This window comes from Equus caballus, chromosome 15 (genome assembly GCF_041296265.1).
Source record: "Equus caballus isolate H_3958 breed thoroughbred chromosome 15, TB-T2T, whole genome shotgun sequence".
Lineage (NCBI taxonomy): Eukaryota > Metazoa > Chordata > Mammalia > Perissodactyla > Equidae > Equus > Equus caballus.
In genome coordinates this window covers 41,631,140-41,644,482 of record NC_091698.1, presented here as the reverse complement: position 1 = coordinate 41,644,482, position 13,343 = coordinate 41,631,140, and the positions used below count along the sequence as shown (strand labels likewise).

The 13,343-nt window shown below is 36.6% G+C and overlaps 1 protein-coding gene and 1 long non-coding RNA gene across 3 annotated transcripts in view; one reads left to right on the top strand and one right to left on the bottom strand.

Annotated features, from left to right (window-relative positions):
• LRRTM4 (leucine rich repeat transmembrane neuronal 4) overlaps positions 1 to 13,343 on the bottom strand; it is a 750,627-nt gene that overhangs the window by 547,698 nt on the left and 189,586 nt on the right. The window lies entirely within an intron of this gene.
• Positions 1 to 13,343, top strand: part of LOC138917835 (uncharacterized) — a 79,063-nt gene that overhangs the window by 63,023 nt on the left and 2,697 nt on the right. Inside the window, exon 2 of the long non-coding RNA XR_011426355.1 lies at positions 12,160 to 12,239. This is a non-coding gene — a long non-coding RNA (uncharacterized lncRNA). The remainder of the gene's footprint in view (positions 1 to 12,159; positions 12,240 to 13,343) is intronic.

The following is a 13,343-nucleotide window of genomic DNA, read 5'->3' as shown; positions in this document are numbered from 1 at the left end:
AAATTCCTGCTGGAGAGAAAAAAAGCCATCTTCGAGAGCAGCAGAGTTTCTCAGCTGATCAGGCAGGAGCCACCCTAAGGTACACAGCCCTCCCTGGAGGAGTGAGGTCTGGAGCAGGGGCAGATACTGCTATAAGCATCCAACAGACTCAGCACAACTGACACAAGGGTCTTACTATCTGGCTTTGCTGGCTATTGACTGCAGTGGGGATACCCCCAGAAAAGCTATCAGATGAAAGCTTAAATGCTCTGGGTCTTAAAGGACCCACACACAAACTCACCTGTCTCAGCAACCTAAAATCCCCAGAGAGAAGGCCGATAGTCCTTTGGTGAAAAGAGACACCTGGTGGGATCTTGGGTCATCTTGGTGAGAGGAGGGACCTCTCCAGAGACTGAGACTTTAGTGGGGGCCATTGTTCTGACCTGGTGCATGTGTGCTGACACAGACACCATGTGCGCTAATGTGCGGACACCATTGAGGTTCTTCCCCCGGCCTGTTATCCCAGGAGTCTGCCACACCCACTAGAGCACAGATTTAATCCAGTTCAGCAAGAGCAGGCACCAAGTCCTAGGGACCGGCACCACCCAACAGTAAGCCCTCAGGCTACTTGTCAGCCTGCATTGACTGGGTGCCTTGATCCTCTACAGGCAGGCAAGCATGTCTGCCTCTCTGGGGCAGGGACTGTGTGAGGACCAGGTGAACTGTGGGGGGCATTTGTGGAGAGGTGGGGGCCTCTGCAATGGGGCATTGGAGTATGCTTCAGGGGCTTGGGAAGTGTGCACAGACCAGTACTGTTTTGATCTGTGTGTGGTCCAGAGCGGGGGGGTGGGGAAGGCTTATCAGTGGCAGAAGATCAGTGCTCCACAAAAGGCCATAAAAAGGATCAGCCCCACCTTCCAAAGCCTGAAACGATTGAGTGCTCCCAGTGACTAGTGCCAGCCCCACTCAGCTGCACTCCAAGAGAACTGAAAATGCCTTGTAGGCCTGAGGCCTATAGCAACTGTAAGCCCCTGAACCTAGAAACTAGCTACACTGGGTACCTACCCAATTAACAGGAAAGCTCCAACAGGAGTGTGCTGTTAGACCTTGTAGCCAATGGTGCTGAGGCTCCCCAAACTGGATTTACAAACAGCTGTCCAGGGAAGGAAAGACTAGACTCCCTGGGTACCTGCAGTAAGAGCAACCATGCCACAGCAGAAGGACATAAGTATCCCACAAACAGGTCACTCCTGGATCATTTGGACTGGTGATGAGATGAAAGCATACTGCTGGGGCTCAAAAGGCATCTCTTACATAAGGCCACTTCTCCAAGATCAGGAGACATAGCCAACTCACCTAATACATAGAAATAAGCGCAGAGAAATAGGCATAATGAGAAGACAAAGGAATACTTTCCAAGCAAGGGAACAGGACAAGACCCCAGAAAAAAGACTAAATGAAACAGAAATAAGCAACCTACCTGATAAAGAGTTCAAACAAAAGCTCATAAGGACACTCACAGATACTGGGAGAAGACTGGATGAACACAGTGAGCTCATCAGCAAAGAACTGGAACATATAAAACAGAACCAAACAGAAATGAAGAGTACAATACTGGAAATGAAAAATTCACTAGAGGGACTCAGTAGCAGAGTAGAGGATACAGAAGAATGGATCAGCAAGCTAGACGAAAGACTAGAGGAAATCACCCAAGCTGAACAGAAAAAAGAAAAAAAATTAGACAATAAGAACAGTCGAAGGGAACTCTGGGACAATATCAAGCACACTAACCTTCATATTATAGGTGTCCCAGAAGAAGAGAGAGATAAAGGGGTAGAAAATTTATTTGAAGAAATAATAGCTGAAAATTTTTCTAACCTAAGGAAGGAACCAGACATCCAAGTACAGGAAGCACAGAGAGCTCCAAACAAGATAAGCTCGAAGAGGCCCACACTAAGACACATTATAATTAAAATGTCTAAAATTAAAGATAAAGAGATGATCCTAAAAGCAGCAAGAGAAAGGCAATAAGTAGCATAAAAGGAAAGCCCATAAGGCTATCAGCAGACTTCTCAGCTGAAACCCTACAGGCGAGAAGACAATGGCTTGACATATTTAAAGTGCTAAAAGGAAAAAACATACAGCCAAGAATACTCTATCCATCAAGGTTGTCATTCAGAATGGAAGGAGAGATAAAGAGCTTCCCAGACAAGCAAAAGTTAAAAGAGTTTATCACCAAGAAATCAGTTCTACAAGAAATGATGAAGGGACTTATTTAAATGGGAAAGTAATGACCACAAATATGGATAAAAAATTATCAAAAAAAAAAAAAAACCCAAAAACCAGGCAATAAAATCACTTGTAAAGGTAAAAATATAGTAAAGGTAGCAGATCAACCAACTGTGAAGATAATATGAAGATTAAAGGACAAAAATACTAAAATTAACTATTTCAATGATAAGAGGGTAATGGATAGACACAAAACAAGAGATTAGCTATGATTTCAAAAACATAAATTGTGGGAGGAGGGGAGTGAAAAAGAGCTTTTAGAAAGAGGTCAAGCTAAAGAGTCTATCAACTCACTATAGACTGCTATATACATAGAATATTACATAGGATCCTCATGGTAATCACAAATCAGAAACCTATAATAAATAAGCAAATAAGTATGACAAAAGAAGTCAAAAATATTACTAAAGAAAGCCATCAAACCACAAGGGAAGAGAGCAATAGAAAAAGAAAGGAACAGAGAAGAACTACTAAAACATCCAGAAAAAAAGTAACAAAATGGCAATAAATACTATTTATCAATAGTTACTTTAAATGTCAATGGACTAAATGTTCCAATCAAATGCCATAGGGTGGCCAATTGGATAAAAAAAACAAGACCCATGTATATGCTGCATACAAGAGACAGACTTCAGATCTAAAGACACTCACAAACTGGAAGTGAAAGGATAGAAAAAGACATTCCATGCAAATGGCACAGAAAAGAAAGCAGGGGTAGTAATACTTATGTCAGACAAAATAGACTTTAAAACAAAAACTGTAACAAGAGACAAAGAAGGGCACTACATAATGATAAAGAGAACAATCTAACAAGAAAATATAACACTTAGAAACATCTATGCACCCAACACAGGAGCACCTAAATATGTAAAGCAATTATTAACAGACATAAAAGGAGAAATAGGCAGTAACACAATAATAGTAGGGGACTTTAACACTCCACTTACACCAATGGATAGATCATCCAAACAGAAGATCAATAAGGAAACACTGGCCTTAAATGACACATTTGACCAGACGGACTTAGTGGATATATATAGAACATTTCATCCAAAAACCACAGAATACACATTCTTCTCAAATACACATGGAACATTCTCCAGGATTGATTACATATTAGGCCACAAAACAAGTCTCAATAAATTTAAGAAGATCAAAATAATACCATGCATCTTTTCTGACCACAAAAGTATGAAACTAGACATCAATCACAGGAAGAAAACCAGAAAAGCCATGAAAATGTGGAGATTAAACAAAATGCTACTGAACAATAATTTGGTCAAAGGAGAAATCAAAAAGTTCCTGGAGACAAATGAAAATGACAATACTACATGCCAAAACATATGGGATACAGCAAAAGTGGTTCTAAGAGGGAAGTTTATAGCAATTCAGGCCTACCTCAACAAAGAAGAAAAATCCCAAATAGGCAATCTAACAGCACATCTAAAGGTACTGGAAAAAGAAGAACAAACAAATCCCAAAATCAGCAGAAGGAAGGAAATAATAAAAATCAGAGCATAAATAAATGAAACAGAGACAAAGAAAACAATAGAATAATGAAACTAAAAGCTGGTTCTTTGAAAATATAAATAAAATTGGCAAACTCTTAGCTAGACTCACTGAGGAAAAAAAGAGAGATGGCTCAAATAAATAAAATCAGAAATGAAAAAGGAGAAATTACAACAGACACCTCAGAAATACAAAAGATAATAAGAGAATACTATGAAAAGCTATATGCCAAAGAATTGGATAATCTAGAAGAAATGGATAAATTCTTGGAAACATACAACCTTCCGAAACTGGACCAAGAAGAAGTAGAGTATTTGAATAGACCAATCACCAGTAATGAGATTGAACAGCAATCAAAAACTTCCCAAAAAATATAAGTCCAGGACCAGATGGCTTCCCTGGTGAATTCTACCAAACACTCAAAGAAGAATTAAGACCTATCCTTCTCAAACTCTTCCAAAAAATTGAAGAGGAGGGGAGGCTTCCTAACTCATTCTATGAAGCCAATATTATCCTGATAATGAAACCAGACAAAGACAACACGAAAAAAGAAAATTACAGGCCAATATTACTGATGAACATTGATGCAAAAATCCTCAGCAAAATACTAGCAAATTGAATACAATAATACATTAAAAAGATCATACATCATGATCAAGCGGGTTTCATTCCAGGGATGCAGGGATGGTTCCACATCTGCAAATCTATCAACCTGATACACCACATTAACAAAATGAAGAATAAAAATCAAATGATCATCTCAATAGACGCAGAGAAAGCATTTAACAAGATACAGCACCCATTTATGATAAAAACTCTAAATAAAATGGGTATAGAAGGAAAATACCTCAATATAATAAAGGCCATGTACGACAAACCCCCAGAAAATATTCTCAATGGAGAAAAACTGAAAGCTATCCCTCTAAGAACAGGGATCAGACAAGGATGCCCATTGTCACCAATCTTATTTAACATAGTATTGAAATTCCTAGCCAGAGCAATCAGGCAAGAAAAAAAAATAAAAGGGATCCATATTGGAAAAGAAGAAGTGAAACTGTCACTCTTTGAAGATGACATGATTTTATACTCAGAAAGCCCTAAAGAATACACTAAAAAACTTTTAGAAATAATAAATGAATACAGTCAAGTCGCAGGATAGAAAATCAAAAAACAAAAATCGGTTGTGTTTCTATACACTAACAACAAAGTAGTAGAAAGAGAAATTAAGAATACAATCCCATTTACAATTGCAACAGAAAGAATAAAATACCTTGAAATAAACTTAATCAAAGAGGTGAAAGATCTGTACATCAAAAACTATAAAAGCTTGTTGAAAGAAATCGAAGAAGACACAAAGAAATGGAGAGATATCCCGTGCTCTTGGATTGGAAGAATTAACAGCGTTAAAATGTCCATATTTCCTAAAGAAATCTATAGATTCAATGCAATTCCTATCAAAGTTTCAACAACACTTTTCACAGAAAAAGAACAAAGAATCCTAATATTTATGTGGAAAAATGAAAGACACCGAATAGCCAAAGGATTCCTGAGAAAAAAGAACAAAGCTGGAGGTATCACACTCCTCGATTTCAAAATATACTACAAAGCCATAGTAACAAAAACAGCATCGTACTGGCACAAAAACAGATACACAGATCAAGGGAACAGAACAGGGAGCCCAGATACAAACCCACACATTTTTGGACAGCTAATATTCAACAAGGGAGCCAAGAGCATACAACGGAGAAAGGAGAGTCTCTTCAATAAATGGTGTTGGGAAAACTGGACAGCCACATGCAAAAGAATGAAAGTAGACCATTACCTTACACCATGAACAAACATCAACTCAAAATGGATTAAAGACTTGAATGTAAGACCCAAAACCATGAAACTTCTAGAAGAAAACATGGGCAGTATGCTCCGCTCTTTGACATCGGTCTTAGCAGCATATATTCAAGTACCATGTCTGACAGGGCAAGCAAAACAAAAGAAAAAATGAACAAATGGGACTACATCAAACTAAAAAGTTTCTGCGCAGCAAAGGAAACCATTAACAAAATGAAAAGACAACCTAACAATTGGGGGAAGATATTTGCAAACCATGTATCAGATAAGGGGTTAATATCCAAAATATATAAAGAACTCATACATCTCAACAACGAAAAACCAATAACCCAATTAAAAAATGGGCAAAGGATCTGAACAGAGATTTCTCCAAAGAAGATATACAGATGGCCAACAAGCATATGAAAAGATGTTTAACATCATTAGCTACCAGGGAAATGCAAATCAAAACTACAATGAGATATCACCTCACTCTGGTCAGAATGGCTATAATAACAAGACAGAAAACAACAAGTGTTGGAGAGGATGTGAAGGGAGCGGAAACCTTGTACACTGGTGATGGGAGTGCAAACTGGTGCACCCACTATGGAAAGCAGTATGGAGCATCCTCAGAAAATTAAGAATAGATCTACCATATGATCCAGCTATGCTACTGCTGGGTATTTATCCAAAGAACTTGAGAACACAAATGTGTAAAGATGCCTGCACGCCTATGTTCATTGCAGCATTATTCACAATAGCCAAGACTTGCAAGCAACCTAGGTGCCCATCAAGGGACAAATGGATAAAGAAGATGTCATATATATACACAATGGAATACTACTCAGCCATAAGAAATGATGAAATCTGGCCATTTGTGACAGAGTGGATGGACGTTGAGGGTATTATGCTAAGTGAAATAAGTCAGAAGGAGAAAGTCAAATACCATATGATCTCATTCATAAGTAGAAGATAAAATCAATAATAAACACATAGCAACGGAGATTGGATTGGTGGTTACCATAGGGGAAGGGGAGAGGGGGAGGGCAAAAGGGGTGATTAGGCTCACATGTGAGGGGATGGACTATAATTAGTTTTTGGGTGGTGAACATGATGTAATCTACACAGAATTCGAAATTTATTATGATGTACATCTGAAAGCTATATAATGTTATAATCCAATGTTAGTGCAATAAAATAAATTTTTTTAAAAAGTAAAAAGAAAAAAAAGATTACTCTGACATGCTAAACCTCAGACAGCAGAAGAAATGTATTTCTACAATCTAGAGCAGTATCAAAAATCACAGAAAAGGCAAAAAGAGTCTTCTGTTTAGTTAATTAGAAATGAGAACAAGGAACAATATAAAAAATGTCTGTTAAAAGAAATCAGTAAGACAAGTGGTCTGTATGTTTTCTGTGCCTGGGCACTACGCTACCATTTCAGCATGCACAGTCACATAAACGTGTATATCAACCACAAGGGCTAATAGTCAAATGTCCACTTGAAATAATTATAAAACCCAAAATTTGAATTTCCATCTTCCCACTGGGGCTAACTGATTGTGGGATCTTAGATGTACCATTCAACCTTTTGGTATGTCAGTTTTCCTATCTGCAAAACGTAAGTGTATGCCATATTGTAGGTATTATAATTGCTATGAAGGTCAAATTAATTAACACATTTGAAGTTTTTTGAAAGAGTGCACTGTGCCATTTGACTATAATTATGAAACACTGATACTTAGCAATTTTCCGTGTTTTCCTCCTCTCAGTTTGAAAAAGTTTACGGTGTCATCCTTAGCTTTTAGTGACTTAAAATAATATTTACATGATGTACTTTATAGTCTCTTGTGTTTAATGGTTATGAACTAGAATCAGATTAAATTGTTTTTCCTGAGATATTTTATTATATGTAGGCATTACATTCACGTACTTTTTTCCTAACTTCAAAACGTTTAAGTTGATTTTATGTTTTTGTTTAGACAGTGGAAGTGCAGGCTAATTTCAAAAGTCTTTGAAGAAGAAAAACAAATAAAATGAAAACTAAAGAACAATCTTTTGCAAAAAGTGTCATTATGTTGCAAAATGAGCAAAGAAGATTCTGACCTTTTCGTATTTCCCACAACACATTATAAATTAGCACAGCTGGAATATTCTACAGGAAATCAAGAATCATGGCAACATATTCAATTCCACATTGGTATTTTAATCAGTGCTTAGGAAAATCCTTCCCCAATATTCCCGATCCTCCTGAATACTAATTAAATGGAAAATATCTAGTTGGGCTAAATGTCTGCTTCAAATCTTCCCAAGAGTTATGCATACAAATATGAACTTCATTCATTCGCCAAACCAGGTTTGACTGTTCACTCTATTCCTGGAGATGTGTTGGGTGTTAAGAAGACACAGACAATTAAAAGATAGCATGTCACCACAGCAAACTTGGAAATTTGACTAAAACTCATAAATTTAAGGTAAAGAAGATGTATGATTTATTGCATTAAACATTATATATATATTTTAAAACACATCTAACTTTTAATTATATACACTAGTATAACGAATATCACACACACACACACACCCCATTTTAAAGTAATGAATGCTTATTACAGGAACTCAAGAAACACAGACAATGAGTGAAAAAACAATTAACTCACCACCCAGAGGGACTGTTATTATTTTAATATACTTCCTTCTATATTTTTCTATGTTACTGAGTAGTATGTTGGAATATATCATACTTCAGACAAAATGAAGATCACACTTTATGCTTTAGACTCAAACTTTTCCCCAATTATTATAGGCTAAAATCATTTCCTTAACCTTTCCATTAAAATGATGATGTTTTATGCCAGGAAAATATTCTATTCTGTGGTTTTTTACAGTTTTTAATAGTATTTATTTACATACATAATTTTTCTACACCTTTGAATATTTTTCAATGAGATAATTACTAGATATTGAATTATTATATTCAAGAATATGAAGTCACAATAGATATTGACAAATTTCATTCCTAAGAGATTTTTCTAATATGTATCCCCAAGAGCAGCAAATGAGATTGCCCGTGACCTTGTGGCTTTGGTAACAGTGGTTAATAACTTTGAGATCTTTGCCATTGAATTTAAAAATGTTTTAATTACTGGTGGGCTACCAATATTTAATAGAAACTTTGGTTAATGAATAATCATGTGTGTGTATGACTTACCTCTCTGGATACTTTGCCCCTTTCCCCATTAGGTGATTCAACTTTTTCTTCTTGATTGATGAAAATATTTCATATTTTAATCATGCTAATCTTATATTTGTCCATTTAATTACAACATTTTACTAATTTATCACCTTAATTTTTGATGCCTTTGATTACTAAATTTTTTATATCTTATGTAACAAATGTATCAAATTTTTCTCTATTATTTTGAATTTGGACTTGGTCATAAATCTTTTGCAGCCTAAAATCAGGTAACTATTTACCTTGGATTCTAATTATTTTATAATCTTGTTTTTCAACTTTAACTTTTTAATCTAAATCAAATTCATTTTGTAGTCTGTTGTGAGACAGGGTTCTTCTCATTTTTTTTTCCTCCCCAATCCAATCAGATTATTTAAATGAAACATTTGATATAAGCAATCACCTCCTCTCTCATATAAAATGGCATATAGAAAGTTCTTGCAAGTTTTGGGGTCTCTTTTTGAATTTTTCATTCTATTTTTCATCAATACCACATTATATTAAATATTGTAGTTTAAAATATTACCATCTCATTTTCCTCTAATCCCCCTCCTCCATTCTCTCACTATTCTGAGCATTTTTCTAATTAGAGAAAAATGTGCAGGTCTTTAAGACATAGGATGTTTAGGTATTACGGAATATATTGCTGCAAATTGTATTCTCCTTAAGAAGGCTTTTCAGTCTCTCTACAAACTAAGAGCAATGTAGTAGTAGGGAAGGCTGAGATTTTGAGCCACACATCTTTCATAAACTGAGGTTTGAATCCTGGGTCTGCCACTGTAACCAATGCATTAAGCCTCATATTTTTCAACTATAAAATGTGAGCAGTCCTACTTCCCTCAGATGATGGTCGTGCAAAGTCAAAGAGTGAGACAAGGTATGCAAAGTACCCCGTACGTAGTATTTGCTTCATAGAGATCTTTGCACTTCAACTCAACAGGGTAAATTAACTTGAAATATATTATGGCCAATTTCAGTTAGTTAAAGGAGACATTATTGAGACCAGTATTCCTCAAAATTGTCAAATTCATGATAGAGGAAGAAAGTCTGAGAAATTGTCACGGATTGGAGGGGCCTAAAGAAATATGACAGCTAAATGCAACATAGGATGCTGGATTGGATTTTGGACCTGAACATATATTAGTGGGAAAACTGGCAAAGTTCAAACAGTATTTGTAAATCTGTTTAAAATATTGTATCAATGAGGGGCCGCCCAGTGGCACAGCGGTTAAGTGCGCACATTCTGCTTCGGCGGCCCGGGGTTCGCCAGTTCGGATTCCGGGTGTGGACACAGCACCACTTGGCAAGCCATTCTGTGGCAGGCATCCCACATATAAAGTAGAGGAAGAAGGGCACGGACGTTAGCTCAGGGCCAGTCTTCCTCAACAAAAAGAGGAGGATTGGCAGTGGATGTTAGCTCAGGGCTAATCTTCCTCAAAAAAAATAAAAATAACAGGATATAGGTTTATATATCCGAGAAATGGAAATGTAGTGTTGTATAAATGTGTTATAACAACTCATGTCAACCTTATCCTTAAACTCCAATGATTCTATTTACTAATTTGTTCACCTGATATGAATTGAATGCCTACCAAAAACAAACAGTGCTGTAATTTGTGGATAAATAAACTAGTCCAGTGAAGTTAAGCAACTTTCCTAACCTCCCCTTGCTAAAGAACAGCAGAGCAGACCTGGGACTTTGAGCTCTAGACTCTTTCCAATAGTCCAAGGCATTGTGATATAACTGAATAGGATTTAACAAAATTCAACAAATCAATTGGGAATGTTAACTTCCATTAGTCAGTAGCCGTTTACCCCTCTAGGATACTCTTATCCCATTACCTATTTTTTAAAGTTCTATGGCAGCTTCCTACACTAATCTTCTCCCAATCCATTAATTGTTTTCCCTCAATATTTCACTCAGAATCAATGGCATCTGCCACCACATTTTCCTCATCTCACCATTGGGCTCCATGTTCTTGTTTACTGACCCACCATTTGTCCCAGGCTGACATGACGACAACCATTTAGCTTCGCTGTTTCTGGTCTTGGACAGCTGAATGAATGTGTAAGAGAAAGCTCACAATCTTGCGACAGTCTCACGAAATCTCCAATTTCATCTAGATTCTAAACTCTGCCAGATCCTCCTCAATATGCTCCTAGTTATTTCTATATGAACTCCTTCAGGAACTCTTCTAAATATTGATTTCTTTCCTCAGATCCCATATGCCTCACTCCCTCCTTCCTCTCATCAAATGATCTTTCCTCCTTCATTGAAAAGAAAAAGGCAATCGGGCAAGAACTTTCCAAACTTCCTCCTTTTGCCACTGGCAGATGAATCAAATTCTGCATTGCTCTATGCTTCCCTCCCATTTTAGCTGAAGAGGTTTCCTTTCTAAAGCAAAATTTTCCCCTTTCTCCAGCTTTCTTTCCCTTGTACTTTTTGAGATATTGTGATTTTTCAATCACCTTTATTCTCTCCATCCTCACTTATTTTTTTTTTTTTTTGCTTATTACCTTTAGATAAATTATAATGTTCAATTTTATCTCATCTTAAAAGAAAATGTTACATCAAATCTACATCTTCTGCTGTGGTTCTGTATATTCTCTTTATGGCTAAAGTACTTGAAAGAATAGTCTGGAAGGTTTAAGACATCCCACTTATCTTTTCCATGGAGTAATTATGCCTGATAAACCTTCAAAGTATCCATTAAATTCACTATAAAAAACAAATACAAACAAACAAAACAGGCAAGGACTTTGTAAACTTAAGACCAGTGACATAAGCTCTGGGTGCCATCATAGGATCACTCCACCCCAACATCAAATATTTGCCTCTTTAATATTTCCTAAACCCATCTCCCTTTCTCCATTTCCATTACTACAGCCATTGATATTTCATTGATAGTGATAAGAAATAGGAGGCCCACAAAGGTTACTTGAATTGCTGAAAGTGGCATTTCCTGGATTCCATCCAGGCAGTCTGTCTTCAGAGTTCATAGTCTTAACAACACACGTATCTTCCTCTTAACTATGCTCAGCATTTCCTAATTCGAAGAAGGTAATAGTACAATAGATTGGTCTCCCTAAGTAAGGGAAGCATAAATAGAACTTAGATTCACACCACTCTGACCGGGACAACATAAACCAATCGGAGAACAAAGCAACACTTCTAATGTGAAAATTTGGGGGGGAGAAATCAATTGGTTTGAAAGACAAGAGTTCAGGAGAGACTATTAGAGAAGCCTGAGCTTTGATCACAGGCTGATGTTATCGTGGTCCATGTTACCCTAAAACTGAACCTGTTCTTCTTTCTTCCCCAGGAACAGCGATATGGGGACTGGCCTAATTCAGCTGTTGTTTCCAAAGACCGCAGTTTATATAAAGTAAAATTTGACCAGTGGTAAGAAAAATAATTTGACTTGTTTACCTTGCTATCAGGGCCATAAAGAGAAGATTATTGCTACTCCTTCCTTTAACTTTTTGTCCATAACAACCAAATAAATAAGTCCTATTTTTAAGTGTCTGATTTAGAGATTTCTCAAGACAAAACGGGCCAGTAGGATCAGGAGACCTACAGTAGTCAATTTGTGAACAACTCAAACTGGCCCAGAGTCAATTAGCACATTTCTCAATTTAAAAAGTAAGAAATTTTTAATTGAATTTGAATTTAACCTATAATGTATGATTTTCTGTATTTAACAAAGGATATTCATAAGAATCTGTACGGATTCTATTATTGCCAGCCATTTCACAGACGAGAAAATTAAGCCTATAAGAGGTTAGTAACGCGTCCAAGAACACTAAGTCGTGAGTGGCAAACAGAGGATTTGAAGCCAGGCAGTTTGTCCCCAGAATCCATTTTCTTAACCTCAATGTGATTTTGTCTCTTTAGAATTTATACTATGTCCATAATTAAAATCCACAGTAAACTTTACCATGGTTCATAATCAAAAATTGTACTATACCTCCAAATTTTATATTATGTAGTTGTCATGGGCTATCCACATATTTTTAGTTTTTGGACCTGAATTTTTCTAAAAAAAAAAGTAGGAGGCAAGAATGAAAAATAACAAAACTAAAAAGCATAGGAAAGCAGAAGAAAAAGAAAAATGTGCCCCTAAGAATATAGCATATCATCCTGAACTGACATAGACTCCAGCGTTGTCCCTAATGACAGCAGTAGATGGAGTCTAACAAAGCCAGGTATTATTACTGTCATCTCACTGAACAGGTCTAGTGGTGGTAATTTCCCTTATGTCCTTTAAGGAACCAGGGCCATGCACAATTTTAAGAATTCCATGTCCTCTCATCCTGATATGGTTTATTGAGCTTTACATCTAAGTGGAAATTCTATTCTGACTCAGAATTGGGACATAAATAGTAAATGACTAATGAATGTGCTCTTCAAAATACTGTCTTATTAACATCAGGTCCTCAATAAAAGGGGGAGAATTTACCATAAATAATTGCATCTCCTATGTGTAGCCTACAGCTCTAACTGAAT